Genomic DNA, 16,276 nt, shown 5'->3' with positions numbered 1-16,276 from the left:
AGATAAGCAAAGGCAGAACGAATGAACTAACAGTATTGCCGTGTTTTAAAGGATGAATTGACTTGGATTGACTTGAAATAAATGAGAAACATACTTTGAAAAATCTTATACTTGGGCTCATGTATTGTATTCTCATTATATCTTCTAGTATACTCGTAGTAGACTAGTGTATCTGTATATCCACACTCCTGGTTTCTTGTACGAGTAGTTATTTTTGACAAGTGGTTTTTTGAGTAGTTGCACCAATACTAGAGGATAATCGAATTGGCACCTCTAAGGGCCTGTTCACATTTACTTAATTTCAATTCAGTTCAGTTCAGTTCAGCTCTAATCAGTTCAGTTCAATCAGTTCAGTTCAGTTCAGTTCAGCTCTTAATTTCCCTCTGACATAAAATATTCAGTTCAGCTCAGTTCAGTTTAGTTCAGCTCCAGTCAGTTCAGTTCAGTTCAGCTGAGTTCAGTAGATGTGAACAGGCTCTAAGTAGTGCTAGGAGTCGAAAATCGAAAGACAATAAAAGAGGTTTTTGGAAACATCAAGAACCTCCAAAGATGAAATCTGGCATGCAATAGGTAAGAAACTAGAATTGGTGAGTTTCAAGCTAGAGAGAGAGATTTTGACAACAGAGCTGTTGAGGTTATTGCATGCCACACCGGTCCATGTACACGGTTCTTTGCTAGTATCCCATGAGAAAGAGGACACTTGGCTGTGAAGGTGGTCGGAGAGGTTGATCATGGACGATTTCTGCGTAGGAGATAGCTGTGCAGAAACCGAATTCAAGAAAAGAAAGAAGAACAAGAAGAAGAAAGTGAAGCTGTCAATTTTCATGTTGAATAAAAATGTTGAGTTTGAAGTGAGGAATTAAGAATGAAGAAAGAAGAATTAGAACAGAGGAGCAAAACAGAGTTAGGAGTGAAAGAAGGGAGGAAGAAAGAAGGTGAAGACAAGAGTATTGGCGTGTTTGAAAAGTTGAATTGACTTGGAAAAATCAGGCAAAGACTTGGATTTTCCCTGTTAAAGTTGCATTGACTGAATTGTGCTACATTACATTTAGACTATCTATCTTTTCCTAAACCATTTTCCACGTTGATTAGTATTTTGTAACTGCATGCCCCCATCTGATAGTAACATCACATGCATGTACGTATATATATACTTTGTACATTGTACGAAGTATAAGATTTAGTTTTATATACCACCTATTTTATGATAAATTACTACGTAGTAGCTTTATGAATACAAGTAATATTTGACGTAGTGGTAAGAATGAGTTTGAATCCTACTAGTTGCGGTTTTTGTGAGTGGGGCTCCCTTAAATCCCCCACCCCCATTTTTATCTTTCTCCTTTCATCTGGTAAGGGTCGTATGGTAGGGAAATTATTACTGGACCCTTCTTTAGGATCTGTGAGAAACTAAGAAAGCAGATTGTTGTTGTAGCATAGGGGACTAGAGATCTAGAGGAGGACATATTATACACATTTTTCTTCCAATTTTGCACTCTGCATGATTTTCAGGGGAAAAAAAAGGTATGTACAGCATATAAGAGAGTAATAAGCAATTATCTCGTTAATTAATTATAACGCAGTAATCCTACAACAAAATCAGAAACAGAAACAACCCAAAGACCATCTATCCCAGGAAATTTTGTTTTATTTTATCTAAGACCACTTAAACATACGTAATTATATATTCAATCCAAAATGATGAGAAACTACAGACTACGAGTACAATTTTAAGTCTGAAATTTCCTCTGAAATTTGGCGATACAAATAAGTACAGTGACATATATTCTGTTACATGCTCTATCAACAAAGTTGAAGAAGGCACGTCTCCAAGAATGTTTTAATGCGAGAGTACCACAGACTCCCCAAAAACCGAAATAGAATCCAAGCCCTATACTCACGTACAACCCTATATAAAAACTATCTTTGCCTCTCTTTTCATCTTGAATGGAAGAGTCATTTCCTCCTCCTGCAACGCCGCAGCTGTTTAATGGATACCCACAGAGGTAACTATTCCCAACGAAAGCATCAAATCCGAATTTTTGCATCGTGGTTGGAATTGGTCCAGACAGATTATTGTAGGACAAATTAAGAGAGCTGAGACGACCAAAGTCTAACTTGGGTCCAATGCTTCCATTCAATGAATTATCCGACAAGTCCAGTGACCTTAAGCTGGTAAAACCACCTTCATTGAAAGAAGGTAGATTACCATCAATAGAATTCCCACAAAAATTTACGGATTTCAGCCTTGGAAGTTTACCACAAATGGTGATAAATTCATCTGGGATTGAATATAGATGGCTGTAGGAAACATCGAGAACCTCGAGTGATTGAATTTGGCATGCAACAGATAAGAAACTTGAGTTAGGTAGTCCATAGGAGAAGAAGAGATGGAGTTGTGTAACAGAGTTGTTGGTGCATATCACACCATCCCATGTACATGGGTTTGTGCTTGCATTCCATTGGATGGGATAATAATTACCATCATAATATTGTTGATCTTGTATAAGTTGAAGGAGGTTGAGCATGATTGATTTCTGAGTTGAAGATTGTTGAGAGAACACTAACATACTCCAAAAAAGAAACACAAACAAAATCGACAAGTAGTTTATGGTAGTGATGCCCATTTTTTAAGTACGTGTTTGTTTAATTGATTGTCACAATAATGGCGTTATATCCTGACAGGAGAACAAGGAAGATGAGGGGAAAAGTAAGCAGATTGGCAGAACAGTATTGACGTGTTTGAATTGACTTAAAATACTTGCTTTACTTATTTTACTGACTAATATTTAAGAAAACTTGTCACGATTATTCTCAACTCTGTTTTATACGCCAATATTAATTACAACTTTAGATTATATATTATATTAATCTGAAATTTATACCTTATCCGCCAATCTCAAGTCCTAATTTAACCAGTCGCTCAACCTAATATTACAAGTTATTAAACATGTAACAACATTCCGTCAAAAAAAAAACATGTAACAACATAAAATTAGTTTAGTTTAAAAAATAAATAAAGTTGTATATAATAAAAAAAATAAAAAAAAAAACTCTTTCTCCATTCCCTCATCCCCCTTCCCTCCCTGGATCCCCACCAAGACCACTAGCCACCACATAGTCCACCATGGCACCACTCCCTCCCCTTCCCCCACCTCCCCGCTCCCCTTTCCCAAAAAACTGCAACTCATCACACCAAACATTGACTCACCACCACCTCCGTCCTTGTCACCACTCGATCACTCACCACAAACCCACCACCAACGACGCAGCCCCACATCTCAAACGCCTGCCTTCTTTGCACTTCGCGCACTCAACGAACAAAGCTAGATTCGTAGAAGAGCAAGCCCCTTGCACAGGGCTCCAATTTTAAAGGATTTTTTTTTTCTTCCTATTCTTAGTTTTTTTTTTTTTTTTTTTTTTTTAATCACGTCTGTTATTTTCCTCTCTTTATTCAAAATTCCATATAAATTTCTACGATTTTTCAAATCCCTCCATCAATTCAGATTAGTATATCATAATTACATCAATTAATTCCATGGAAAATTATATATCATATGTCTCCATTCAAAGATTTTCAATGGAAACAAAAAATATACTCGGTCAAATTCAAATTATTTTTCTTCCATAACAATGGCAATCAATCAAAGTCTTAATCCCATAAGACCATAAGTGGAGTCAGCTAACATGAACCAAATTTGATTATTGCGTGTAGTCGTTGACATAAATCTTTCTCCTCCATCTCTTACGGTCTAATGCTTCATCCTCATACAAACCATATACCTCATATCCTTCCTAACTCCTTCCAAACAATTTATTTTCGGTCTCCCTGTTAGAATATATGCAAATATATTCAGTTGACTTTGTATATAATTAGTTTGGTAATTGTATTTATCCTAGCCTTATTTGTAGCTAGTTAGTTTCCGTAGATTACTCTTGTATATGTGTATTTATACTCAAAGTTTATCAATGCAAAGGCAACGATCAAATTACTTTCATGGTATCAGATTAGGGTTATCGATCCTAGCCTTCTCTTCACCCTCACAAACGGCCCACCTTTCTCACCTCTCTTCTTCCGCTGCTCATACTCACCATGACTGAAACCACCAAGTATCATCCTGCCTTGACCACAACAAATGTGAAATCTCTTATTCCCATTACCTTGGACAGCCATGGTATGTATCATTCTTGGGCTGCACTTTTCAAAGTGCTTTGTAGGGTTCATGATCATCTTCCTCACATTATCCCTCCTACGGAGGCCACGGAGCTAGCAGCCTATGAGGCATCCAAGAAGGCCGACCCTGCTTTCTGGAGACGCTTGGACGCGGCTGTTCTTAATTGGATTTACGGATCCATCTCCCATGACCTCCTTACTGCCATCCTTCTCAAGGACGACACTGCTCAGGGTGCTTGGGCTCGTCTTGAGTCCATGTTCCAGGACAACAAAGCATCCCGCGCATCTCACCTCGAACAAGAACTTGCTGACCTTGATTTCGAGAATTTTTCTTCAATCGACGGTTATTGCAATCACATCAAGTCCCTCGCTGATCGTCTTGCGGATGTTGATGCCCCGATTCCCGATACCCGTCTTATTTTGAAGATGACCGCCGGTCTCCCTGAAGCTTATGCCGGTACCGTGGATTATTACATCCACAATCAAGAGCCTCTGCCCTCCTTTGAAAGCTGCCGTTCTCGGCTCAAATTGGCTGAAAGAACAATTAAAAACCGGTTAGCCAGAGAGAACCACCAGCCGACCACCGACGACCCTTGTCTCCACTGCCGGCAGCAACCAGTCCTCCGAATCCTCGGTGCACTCCTCTGCTTCACGACCTCCCTCAAAGAATAGCAAATCGAAGAAGCAAAATTCCAAGAATTCTGCCAAACCATGCAATTCAAATGGTCAAGCCCAATCTCATCAAGCCCAACAGCAAGGTCCACCATTCTGGCCCAGCTCCTGGAATCTGTGGCTTGCTCAATGGCCCAACCCCCCATGTCCATATCCTGCGGCCTCTTGGACTCCAAAACCTGCTGCTTCCTCTTCTGCTAGTTCTCGGCCAGGTGGGCCGGGCATATTGGGCCAACATCCTCAGGCCTACAGTGCTATGAACCCATCTCCAACCGACATTGAGGCAGCCATGCACATGCTTGCAAACTTGGGGAAACCGGATAGCAATTATTACATGCATGGACACTGGTGCCACGGCTCATATGACCGCGGATCAAGGTATTCTTTCCTCTTATATTAATTCGAGCATTAATAATTGTCATATTGTTCTTGGAAGTGGTGATTTAATACCGATTATTGGTCATGGTAGTGCTACTTTGCCCTCCCCATACCCTCCCTTTACCCTAAACAATATGTTACATGCTCCTAAATTAATAAAGAACCTAATATCAATCCGTAAATTTACCACCGATAATATGGTTTCAATTGCCTTTGATCCTTATGGCTTTTCCTGTGTATGATTTACAGACGGGGGCCAAACTAATGAGATGTGACAGTACCGGTGACTTATATCCTCTATTTCCAACCAATCAAGCCAAATCTTCGGTCAATCATTCAAATTTCACTGCTCTTTCCTCTGATCTTTGGCATAGGCGTCTAAGTCACCCCGGAGATGTCGTACTTAGATCTTTAAGTAGTCAAAAATTTATTGATTGTAATAAGGCTTGTAATTCTTTTTGTGCTTCTTGCCCACTTGGAAAACTTTCTAAATTTCCTTTTAATGATTCTATGTCGCACACTACTTTTCCATTTGATATTATTCATAGTGATCTTTGGACTTCTCCTATTCCTAGTTCTTCCGGTGATTGCTATTATCTATTATTTCTTGATGATTACAGTAAATTTTTGTGGACCTATCCTATTGCTAAAAAATCACAAGTAAAACACTTGTTTCAATCTTTTCATAAGATAGTCCAAACTCAATTTGAACGTAACATTAAGACCTTTCAATGTGATAATGGCACCGAGTATGTTAATGGTACTCTTAAAGATTTTTTTAATGATCATGAAATGCTCTACCGTCTTTCTTGTCCTCACACTTCCCCTCAAAATGGAAAAGCCGAACGCCACATTAAAACAATTAATAATATTATTCAGACACTTCTTGCTCATGCTTCCCTACCTCACTCCTTTTGGCATCATGCTTTGGGAATGGCCACCTACCTTTTAAACATCACTCCAACCAAAGTCTTAGGTTATAACTCCCCTACTCAAGTGTTATACCAACGTAATCCACTCTATTCGGACTTACGTGTCTTCGGTTGCTTATGTTTTCCTCTTTTTCCTTCCACCTCTATTAATAAGCTGCAAGAACGTTCCACCCCTTGTGTCTATCTTGGCCCTGCACCAAGTCACCGTGGTTCAAAATGTTATGATTTAACTAATGGCAAAATTATTGTTTGTAGACATGTGAAATTTATAGAAACCGAGTTTCCCTTCTCTAAAATTCACAAACACACTTACAATGATTATGATTTCTTGGATGAAGCCCCTTCCGTCCTTCCTCCCCATTTGCGAACCACGCATGACACACCAGCCCAGCCCACTTCTCCACAAGTGCGGCCTGGTCCTCCTACCCCTCCGTCTGGGCCTTCTCTCTCTGGCCCAGCGTCTCTCACTTCACCAGGTGCTGTCACACCTCTTCAATTGGGCTCGCCCCAATTCGCTACTCAGCCTGGGCCCACTCCCCAAAGCAGCCCGCTAGCTACTTCCTCACGAGGTACTGGCACCCCAGCCCAGACCCGTGCTGCCACCTCTATACCACACACCACTCCACTCTACGCCACTCCAACCCTCCACCATCACCACATAGATCAGCAGGCCACCCACCACATGACCACCCGTGCCAAAGATGGTATTCATAAGCCTAACCCAAAATAATTTTCCAACCTAAACACGATGACCACAACCTCCATTTCTCCTATCCCAAAGGACCCGTTTAGTGCTATTCGTGACCCAAATTGGAAAAATGCAATGTTAGACGAATATAATGCTCTTATTGATAATAAAACATGGGTTTTGGTTCCTCGGCCTCCTAATGTGAATGTTATTCGCTCTATGTGGTTATTTCGTCATAAAAGGAATTCTGATGGTTCTTTTGAGCGGTATAAGGCTCGTCTTGTAGGTGATGGCAAGACACGGCAACAGGGCATTGATTGTGATGAGACATTCAGTCCGGTTGTTAAGCCGGCAACTATTCGCACTGTTCTTAGCATTGCTATTTCTCACTCTTGGCCGATCCATCAGTTGGATGTCAAGAATGCTTTTCTGCATGGTTATCTCAATGAGACAGTTTATATGCATCAGCCTATGGGTTTTCGTGACAAAGATCACCCTGATCATGTGTGTCTTTTACAGAAAGCTCTCTATGGCCTCAAACAGGCCCCTCGTGCCTGGTATCAGCGGTTTGCAGATTTTGTTACTTCTGTTGGATTTACTAACAGTAAATCTAATAATTCTCTTTTTATCTACAGAAATGGATCTGATACTGCTTATATTCTGTTATATGTTGATGATATCATTCTTACAGCATCTACTGACCGTCTCCGGACACACTTTATGGATCTTATGAGTTCTGAATTTGCAATGAAGGACTTGGGTCCTTTAAGTTTCTTCTTGGGCATTGCTGTCACCCGTAATGATGATGGTCTATTTTTGTCTCAGAAACAGTATGCTTCTTCTATCATTGACAGGGCCGGCATGTCAAATTGTAGTCCTTGTCCTACCCCTGTTGACACGAAATCAAAACTTAGTGCCTCTCAGGATGAGCCATATGAGGATCCCACTAAGTACAGGAGTCTTGCAGGTGCTTTATAGTATCTGACCTTTATTAGACCTGATATTTCATATGTTGTTCAGCAGGTTTGCCTTCACATGCATGATCCGCGCAATGCGCATATGGGTGCTCTAAAGCGTATTTTACGCTATTTACAGGGTACTTTATCTTTTGGCTTGCATTTGTATAAGTCTTCCATTGGCAGGCTTGTTTCTTATACCGATGCGGATTGAGGGGGATGCCCCGACACCAGGCGATCTACTTCAGGTTATTGTGTCTTTTTGGATGACAATTTGATTTCCTGGTCTTCTAAACGGCAGCCTACATTGTCTAAATCCAGTGCGGAGGCCAAGTATCGTGGGGTTGCTAATGTAGTATCCGATTCTTGTTGGATCAGAAACTTGTTGCTTGAGCTTTATTCTCCTATTCAGAAAGCAACTATTGTTTATTGTGACAATGTGAGTGTCATCTACCTCTCTGGCAATCCGGTGCAACATCAACGCACAAAACATATTGAGATGGACATTTATTTTGTTCGTGAAAAGGTCGCTAAAGGCGAGGTACGCGTGTTACATGTTCCCTCTAGATATCAGATTGCTGACATTTTTACGAAGGGACTTCCTCGGGTTCTATTTGATGATTTCCGTGCCAGTCTTAGCGTTCGTGAGCCTCCCGCTATGACTGCGGGGGAGTGTTAGAATATATGCAAATATATTCAGTTGACTTTGTATATAATTAGTTTGGTAATTGTATTTATCCTAGCCTTATTTGTAGCTAGTTAGTTTCCGTAGATTACTCTTGTATATGTGTATTTATACTCAAAGTTTATCAATGCAAAGGCAACGATCAAATTACTTTCACTCCCTCTCTTACGTTTAAGCCCTCCATGGTCCCACTCTTCGAACCGGTACACCCTAGTTTTTATCAAACGGTGGGTTATCTTCCATTATTCTTCAATCATCTATTCATCTAAATCCCAATTGATACACAATCAAACAAAAACAAAAACAAAAACAAAAACAAATTGAAGCAATTAATTTCACTCTTTTTTAATTCTTTTTTTTTTCGTAATTTTTTTTTTATTTTTATTTATTTATTTATTTATTTTTATCTTTTCTGGTTTTGATGAGGTCAATTGAAGCAATTATTTTTGTACGGCTGGTTTCTAATTCTTCTACAAGCCTATATATTTTTTTATTTATGCAGTATGTTCATCATTCCTATTATTTCGAGTTTCATAGCTGGCTGATTTTTTTTTTTTAATTTTGCAACTTGTTATATATGCTAGAATCTTAATTGTTTTTTTTTTTGGCCGTTGGGTTAGAATATTATATCATTTATTTGAAATCTTGATTGTTTGTATGGCCCTAGTATAATTGTTATCATTGTATATGTGACAATATTATTATAAATATAATATTATGATGTTATTATTATACTGTGTTAGATATAATCTTTTTCATCTTTTGTACAATTAGTATTATATACTCCTGGATCACGGTGCTCCACTACTCCATACCAAATATACTTGAGTTATTTTGCCTAAATCTTTTGTTATTTTGCTTAAAACCTTGTGTTATTTTGCTAAAATAATATGTTATTCACTTATTTACTTTAACATCATGTATAAAAAAAAACATGCATTTATTAAAATAACATGTACTTATTTAAAAAATAACATATATATAAATTGAAATAATAAGAGGTTCATATCAATGAATTTGAATACAGTGAAAGGATCAATATTGGAAAAAAAAAACTTGCAAATATAAAATAACATATACTTATTTTAAAATAAAACATATAAATTAAAAGAACAAGAAGTTCTTATTAAAATAACATAAATTTTATAAACTTGGAGGAGTAGCATAGAATTTGCGGTTTTGTATGTGGTTTGATTTCATTGTTATACAAAAGTATTTTCATTTTGTAATGTATCTACTCGTATATACTATATAGAAATTGTGCATTGTCTAAATTATACGGAGTAAATAAATAAAAAAGTGTACTCCCTCCGTCCCCCGATTGATAATCACTTTTGAAGAAAAATCACGGGAATTAGAGAGAATTAAAGAAAGTACATTGAAAAAGTAAATTTACATTAAAGTACATATGAAACTTAAATTTGCTCAAATAATTTTGCAAATGTTAGAGAATTTTGATAAAAAAAAAAAAAAAAAATATTAATGGTATTTTAAAAAAAAAAAAAACAAATTAACTAACATTTTGAATCACTAAAAACGGCAAAAGTGACTATCATTCGAAAACGGAGGAATTTTCACATTATTAAGGCGCTTTTTTCAATTAGAATTTAGGAACAGGCTCCCAAAATTTTTGCTACGGCCCCCAACAGGTCCGGTAACTTCGCCAACAACATCAGCAAATCAGTCACCGCAGCGCAACAATCACCAGCCTGAAACAAAATAGATGAAAAAAAAAACAAAAAAATAAAAAACAAAAATCATCAAATTAAACGAGCAACCACTCGCCCGGAACAAAATAACTAAAACCTCAAAGGGTTAGGGTTTAATTTTGGATTTGGGGATTTAATTTTGCTGGGTTTTGTGGTGATGGAAGGGGAAGGGGAAGGGAAGGGAAGGGAAGGAGGTTCGAGTGACGGCGACGGTCGAAGGGAAGGGTTATTGAGTTGACAAGCGGTTCTTCAGGCCCTTAAAGCTCTAGTCTCTGCTCTTCTGCTGCTATAAGCTTGAAGCATTCTGAATTATACTGTTAGAGCTAAACTACTCCGTAATTGGAAAAATGATTGATTGTGGAATTTTTAGCCTGAAATCAATAACTATGTTTCCAGTTGATGGGGAAAATAACAAATTATACTACCTCCGGTTTTTATTACTCACAACAAAGGAGTAACATAGGGGTATTATTTGTGAGATATAAAATATTCCTTTGTTGCGAGTAATAAAAACCGAGGTAGTATATGAAGTATCGTTTATCAGGGGCAAAAATGGCATAATTTGGTAAAGGTAAATTGCTAATACCATTACCAGTTTTACGACATCACCCCTAAAACTTACCTTTTTGATACCAAAATATGCCATTTTTGCCCACCGAAAATAATTTAGGTTTATTGGGTCCCTTTTATTTTATTTTATTTTTTTTATCTAAACCATTGTTAGTGAAGTCCTTGGTATATCCATGAGTAATGAGTATTACTGCAGTCAACATATCAATTTGAAAACCGTGATCATGAATTTTTAATTTTTTTTTTAAAATGCTGATATTGACCGTTAATAAGTAATACAACTATATAAGGATTACACTAGCTATAAATGGTAATTAATAATGATTTTGATGATTTAATTATCATTATTCTTTATACTATCACTTGTTAAGATGCAACTTTCTACACCCAGAAGGATGGGAAAATCTGGTTGTCTTGAGTAAACTTTTACATCATGAACCTTGCAGCATAGCCGCGATGAAAGAAAAATCCCAAGAATCGCAATCAAACCACCAAAGAGAGCTGCACAAACCACCACTGCAATTTTGACGTGACTTGAATTAGGTTGGTTGGTGTTTGGCCTATTTGGTGGTGGATAAGAAAGACCTGAATTTCCTTTGGTATCTACAATGACAGTGCTACGAAATTCTGGAATAACGCCAGAGAGATTGTTATTGTCAAGTAACAACCATGTTAAGCTCTGCATACTAGTTAGAAAGTCTGGAATCTCACTAGAAAATCTGTTGTTGGAGAGATCTAAAATCTCCACGGAAGTCATCAGATCAAGTGATGCTTCTGGGATTCGCCCTTCAAATGAATTGTGGCTCAGGTTCAGAGAATACTGCAAAAGTCGGGGCATCGGAGGAATCCTCCCACTAAAATGATTTTTCCCTAGCTGGAGTTCAATCAGAGAATTCAAGCTGCTAATGTTTATGGGTATTGAACCACTCAGCTTGTTCTCCTGCACATGCAGGTATTCAAGTCTTCCCAAGTTTGAGATGGAAGGAGGAATTGGACCGCTTAGCGAGTTCCAGCTGATATTTAGGCTTGTCAAGTTGGATAGCTGGGTGATTTCACTAGGAATATTGCCAACAAAGTTATTGAGCTGAAGACTCAAAACTTGAAGCTGCTTCAGATTCCGCAATTCTGTTGGCAATACGCCTGATAAATTGTTCTCAGCCAAGTTCAACAACCTTAACTTCTGACATGAGCAAAGATCAACAGGTATTGCTCCATTCAAGGTGTTATTTTCCAGCTCCAAATAAACCAAGCTCTGAAGCTTACTGAAATTGATTGGCGAAATTGATCCCTGCAGTAAATTACCTCCCAATCTCAGCCTAACCAAACTTGAAGAAACATTCCCAGGTATTGTCCCAATCAACCTATTGTAAGAGAGATCAACTTTCTGCAAGTTTGGTTGTGACAATAGATCATTTGGTATTGACCCACTTAAGTTATTGTAACTTAAGTCCAAATTCTTCAGAAACCTTGTTATCCCAGATGGTACACTACCATAAAACTCGTTCCGGTTGGCTGCAAATCTCTGTAGCCTTGTGTTCTTGGAAAAAATATTAGAGACTTCCCCTCTCAGTCTGTTTCCTGACAACAATAGCACTTCTAATTTAAGGAGCTCCTGAATTTTGGAAGGAATACTCCCGTTGAGCTGATTCAAACTCAGATCAAGAACGGTCAGATTTCTGTAATCAGCAAGCTCTTCTGGTATAGTGCCTTGAAATTCGTTGGCTGATAATTGAAGTTGCTCTAACCCCTTGACTTCTCCGAAGTTTGTTGGAATGGACCCAATGAAAAAATTTGAGCTAAGGTTTAAGCTTTTGAGACTCACCAACGCGTTTAATTGCGTCCCAATGGATCCACTCAGCGAATTCTGAGATAAATCCAGGGCTTCTAAATTGGTAAAGCCATTCTCAAAAGAAGGCAGAGAACCAGAAACTCTGTTCCAGCTGAAATTAACTGATTTAAGCGTAGAAATATCGCCACAGCTCGATAAAAACTCACTTGGGATTGAGTTTAGGAGGTTTTTGGAAACATCAAGAACCTCCAAAGATGAAATTTGGCATACAATAGGTAAGAAACTGGAATTGGTGAGTTTCAAGCTAGAGAGAGAGATTTTGACAACAGAGCTGTTGAGGTTATTGCATGCCACACCGGTCCATGTACACGGGTCTTTGCTAGTATCCCATGACAAAGAGGACACTTGACTGTGAAGTTGCTCGGAGAGGTTGATCATGGACGATTTCTGCCGTGGGAGATAGCTGTGCAGAAACCGAATTCAAGAAAAGAAAGAAGAAGAAGAAGAAGAAAGTGAAGCTGTCAATTTTCATGTTGGATAAATATGTTAGTGTTTGAAGGGAGGAATTAAGAATGAAGAAAGAAGAATCAGAACAGAGGAGCAAGACAGAGGTAAGAGTGAGAGAAGGAGAAGAGGTAAGGAGAAGACAAGAGTATTGGCGTGTTTGAAAAGTTGAATTGACTTGGAAAAATCAGGCAAAGACTTGGATTTTCCCTGTTAAAGTTGCATTGACTGAATTGGATTTTCCACGTTGATTAGTATTTTGTAACTGCATGACCCCATCTGATAGTAACATCACATGCATTTACGTAGATATATACTTTGTACGGAGTAAAATACAGAGTAATTAGTCTGATTTAATTTCTAAAAAAATACGGAATAGTTTTTTAATACGTATTCCTGTTTTTATGAATTTTATTGATTATCTTACTGCATTTTAGTTTCTTTTTACCAAACAAAATGGGAGGAAGGTAAGTTCTTTATCCTATATTTTGAATACACATTTTTATTTTTTTTTTCCATTTGTATACATTACTATTTACTTGCGTTGACATAATTTGTACTGTTGAATGTGTCCATGTTACAGCTTACAGGAAACTTCGATCTCTAATAAACTGATAACAATGTTACTTGTGAAAATACAGTGTGTGTTGAAATTTGATTCAGAATTTTTGTGAGACATACGGTTGAAGATTATTTAATAAAATAATGCACTCGTGAATACATCGTTAAAAATCTTAAAATACGGAGTACAATGATTCAATAATACTGTAACAAGTATTTCATAGAACATGAGAAACCTACTAAAACAGGTAGTATTCATAGAATAGGAGAAACTGCATACAGTTTTAACAAGTCTGAGAATTCCTCTGAAATCTGGCGACATAAATAGCTATAGTTACATAGATTCTGTTATAAACGGTGTCAATGAAGTTGAAAAAGGCATATCTCCAAGAATGTTTTAATACGAGAGTGCCAAAAACTCCCCAAAATCCAAGGTAGAATCCAATCCCTATACTCACGTACAGACCTATATAAAAGTTATCTTTGCCTTCATTTTCTTCTTGTATGGATGGGTCATCTTCTCCTTCCGCAATGTCACAGCTGTTTGTTACTGGATACCCACAGAGGTTAGCGTTCCCGGCAAAACGATTATATCCAAATATTTGTATCGTAATTGGGATTGGTCCAGATAGGTTGTTGTTGGACAAATCAAGATAGCTGAGACGACCAAACCCGAGTTGAGAGGGTATATCCCCTGACAATGCGTTGCTTGCTAAGTTCAAATTTGAGAGCTGTGACATGCCTTTAAGGGTATCTGGAATATTGCCTGAAATAAACAACCCAGTTAAATTCATGAATATAAAAGGTTGTAGTAGACATTAACAAGCACTAAAGGTGGCATAGCAGGAAATCCAATATAAATTATGTTGAGATGTTATTACCTGAAAGTTTGTTGGAGGAGAGGTCCAGAATCTGTAATTTTTGGGGCATGAGAGGAATTTTTCCAACGAGAAGATTATTGCTCAAGTGAAGTTCAATCAAAGAATGTAAGTTACCAATTTTTGTGGGTATTAAACCACTTAACTCGTTGCCTGACAAATCTAGATATCTAAGGTTAGTCAAGTTTGACAACTCCTGACACAAACCAAGATCAGCAGGGATCGTACCTGTCAAGTTATTGGAAGAGAGATCAAGATATCTCAGGTTGTTGCAATTAGAAAACTGGTCTGGAATTCTGCCTTGGAAACTGTTGTGTGACAAATCAAGCTCTTGTAACCCCTTCAAATTTCCAAAAAGAATGCTAGGAATCGACCCGGTCAATTGATTAGAGCTAAGGTTCAAGCTTTTGAGAGCCACCAACCCATCAAACCGCGCTCCAATGCTTCCATTCAGTAAATTGGTAGACAAGTCGAGGGACTCTAAGCTGGTAAAACCACCTTTATTAGAAACTAGGTAAATTTCCAGAAATAGAATTCCCACTAAAATTTACTGATTTCAGCCTTGGAAGTTTGCCACATATGGTTAAAAAATCATCTGGGATTGAATCTAGATAGTTGTAGGAAACATCAAGAACTTGCAGTGATTGAATTTGGCATGCAATTGATATAACACTTGAATTTCTGATGTTGTAGTTGGAGTAGGTGAGATGGAGTTGGGTAACAGAGTTGTTGGTGCATATCACACCTTCCCACCTACATGGGTTTGTGCTTGCATTCCATTTGGGAAGAGTCGAAAGACCATAATAATCATCATAATCATAGTATTTTGGATTATGGAGAAAATGAAAGAGGTTGAGCATGACTGATTTTTGAGTTGAAGATTGTTGAGAAAACACTAACATACTCCACAAAAGAAACACAAACAAAATCGACAAGTAGTTCATGGCGATGGCCATTTTCAACTACGTGTTTATAAAAAATATTGAGACTGATAAAAGGGAGATGAGTGTATCAAGATAAGCAAAGGCAGAACGAACGAACTAACAGTATTGACGTGTTTGAAAGGATGAATTGACTTGGATTGACTCTGAAAAATCTTATACTTTGGCTCATGTGTTGTATTCTCATTTTACTCGTAGTAGACTAGTATACCATACCTGTATATATCCAATTCTGGAATTCTGTCAACTTATTGTAAGAGATCAGCAGGGATCAGCTAATCCATAAACCAAGATATAAATAGCTACAGTTACATAAATTCTATTATATAAGCTGTCAATGAAGTTGAAAAAGGCATATCTCCAAGTATGTTTTAATATGAGAGTGCCACAGACACCCCAAAATCCAAAGTAAAATCCAAGCCCCATGCTCACGAACAACTCTACATAAAAGCTTCTGCTTTCATTTTGTCTTTGTTTCGATGAGGCATCTCCATCTTCAACAACGCTGCAGCTGATGTTCATTGGATTCCCACAAAGGTCACGATTTCTGAAAAATGCTTCATATTCGAATCTTTTCAGCTTGAATGGAATCGGGCCAGATAGATTGTTGTTGGATAAATTAAGAGACCTGAGAGGCCAAAACCCAAGTTGTGAGGGTATTCCCCCTGACAAGCTGTTTCCTGCTAAGTTTAAGTATGAGAGGTGTGACATGTCTTCGAGAAACTCTGGAATATTACCTGAAATTGATCTAGAGGTAAGTTATACTATTAAGTAAGATTTGTCCAAGTATGTGTTTGACATTCACCAAAAACATTTGATACAATGAGGCCTAATCGAAA

At 37.8% G+C, this 16,276-nt stretch overlaps 1 pseudogene; it reads right to left on the bottom strand.

The window, feature by feature from the left end:
• Positions 1-10,993: 10,993 nt before the first annotated feature.
• On the bottom strand, positions 10,994-13,195 carry LOC145614931 (uncharacterized; annotated as a pseudogene).
• Between the last annotated feature and the right edge of the window lie 3,081 nt (positions 13,196-16,276).

Source organism: Chenopodium album, chromosome 25 (genome assembly GCF_948465745.1).
Source record: "Chenopodium album chromosome 25, dcCheAlbu1.1, whole genome shotgun sequence".
In the NCBI taxonomy this organism is placed as follows: Eukaryota; Viridiplantae; Streptophyta; class Magnoliopsida; order Caryophyllales; family Amaranthaceae; genus Chenopodium; species Chenopodium album.
Note: the sequence above shows the minus strand (reverse complement) of the source record. Positions and strands in the feature narration are given on the sequence as shown.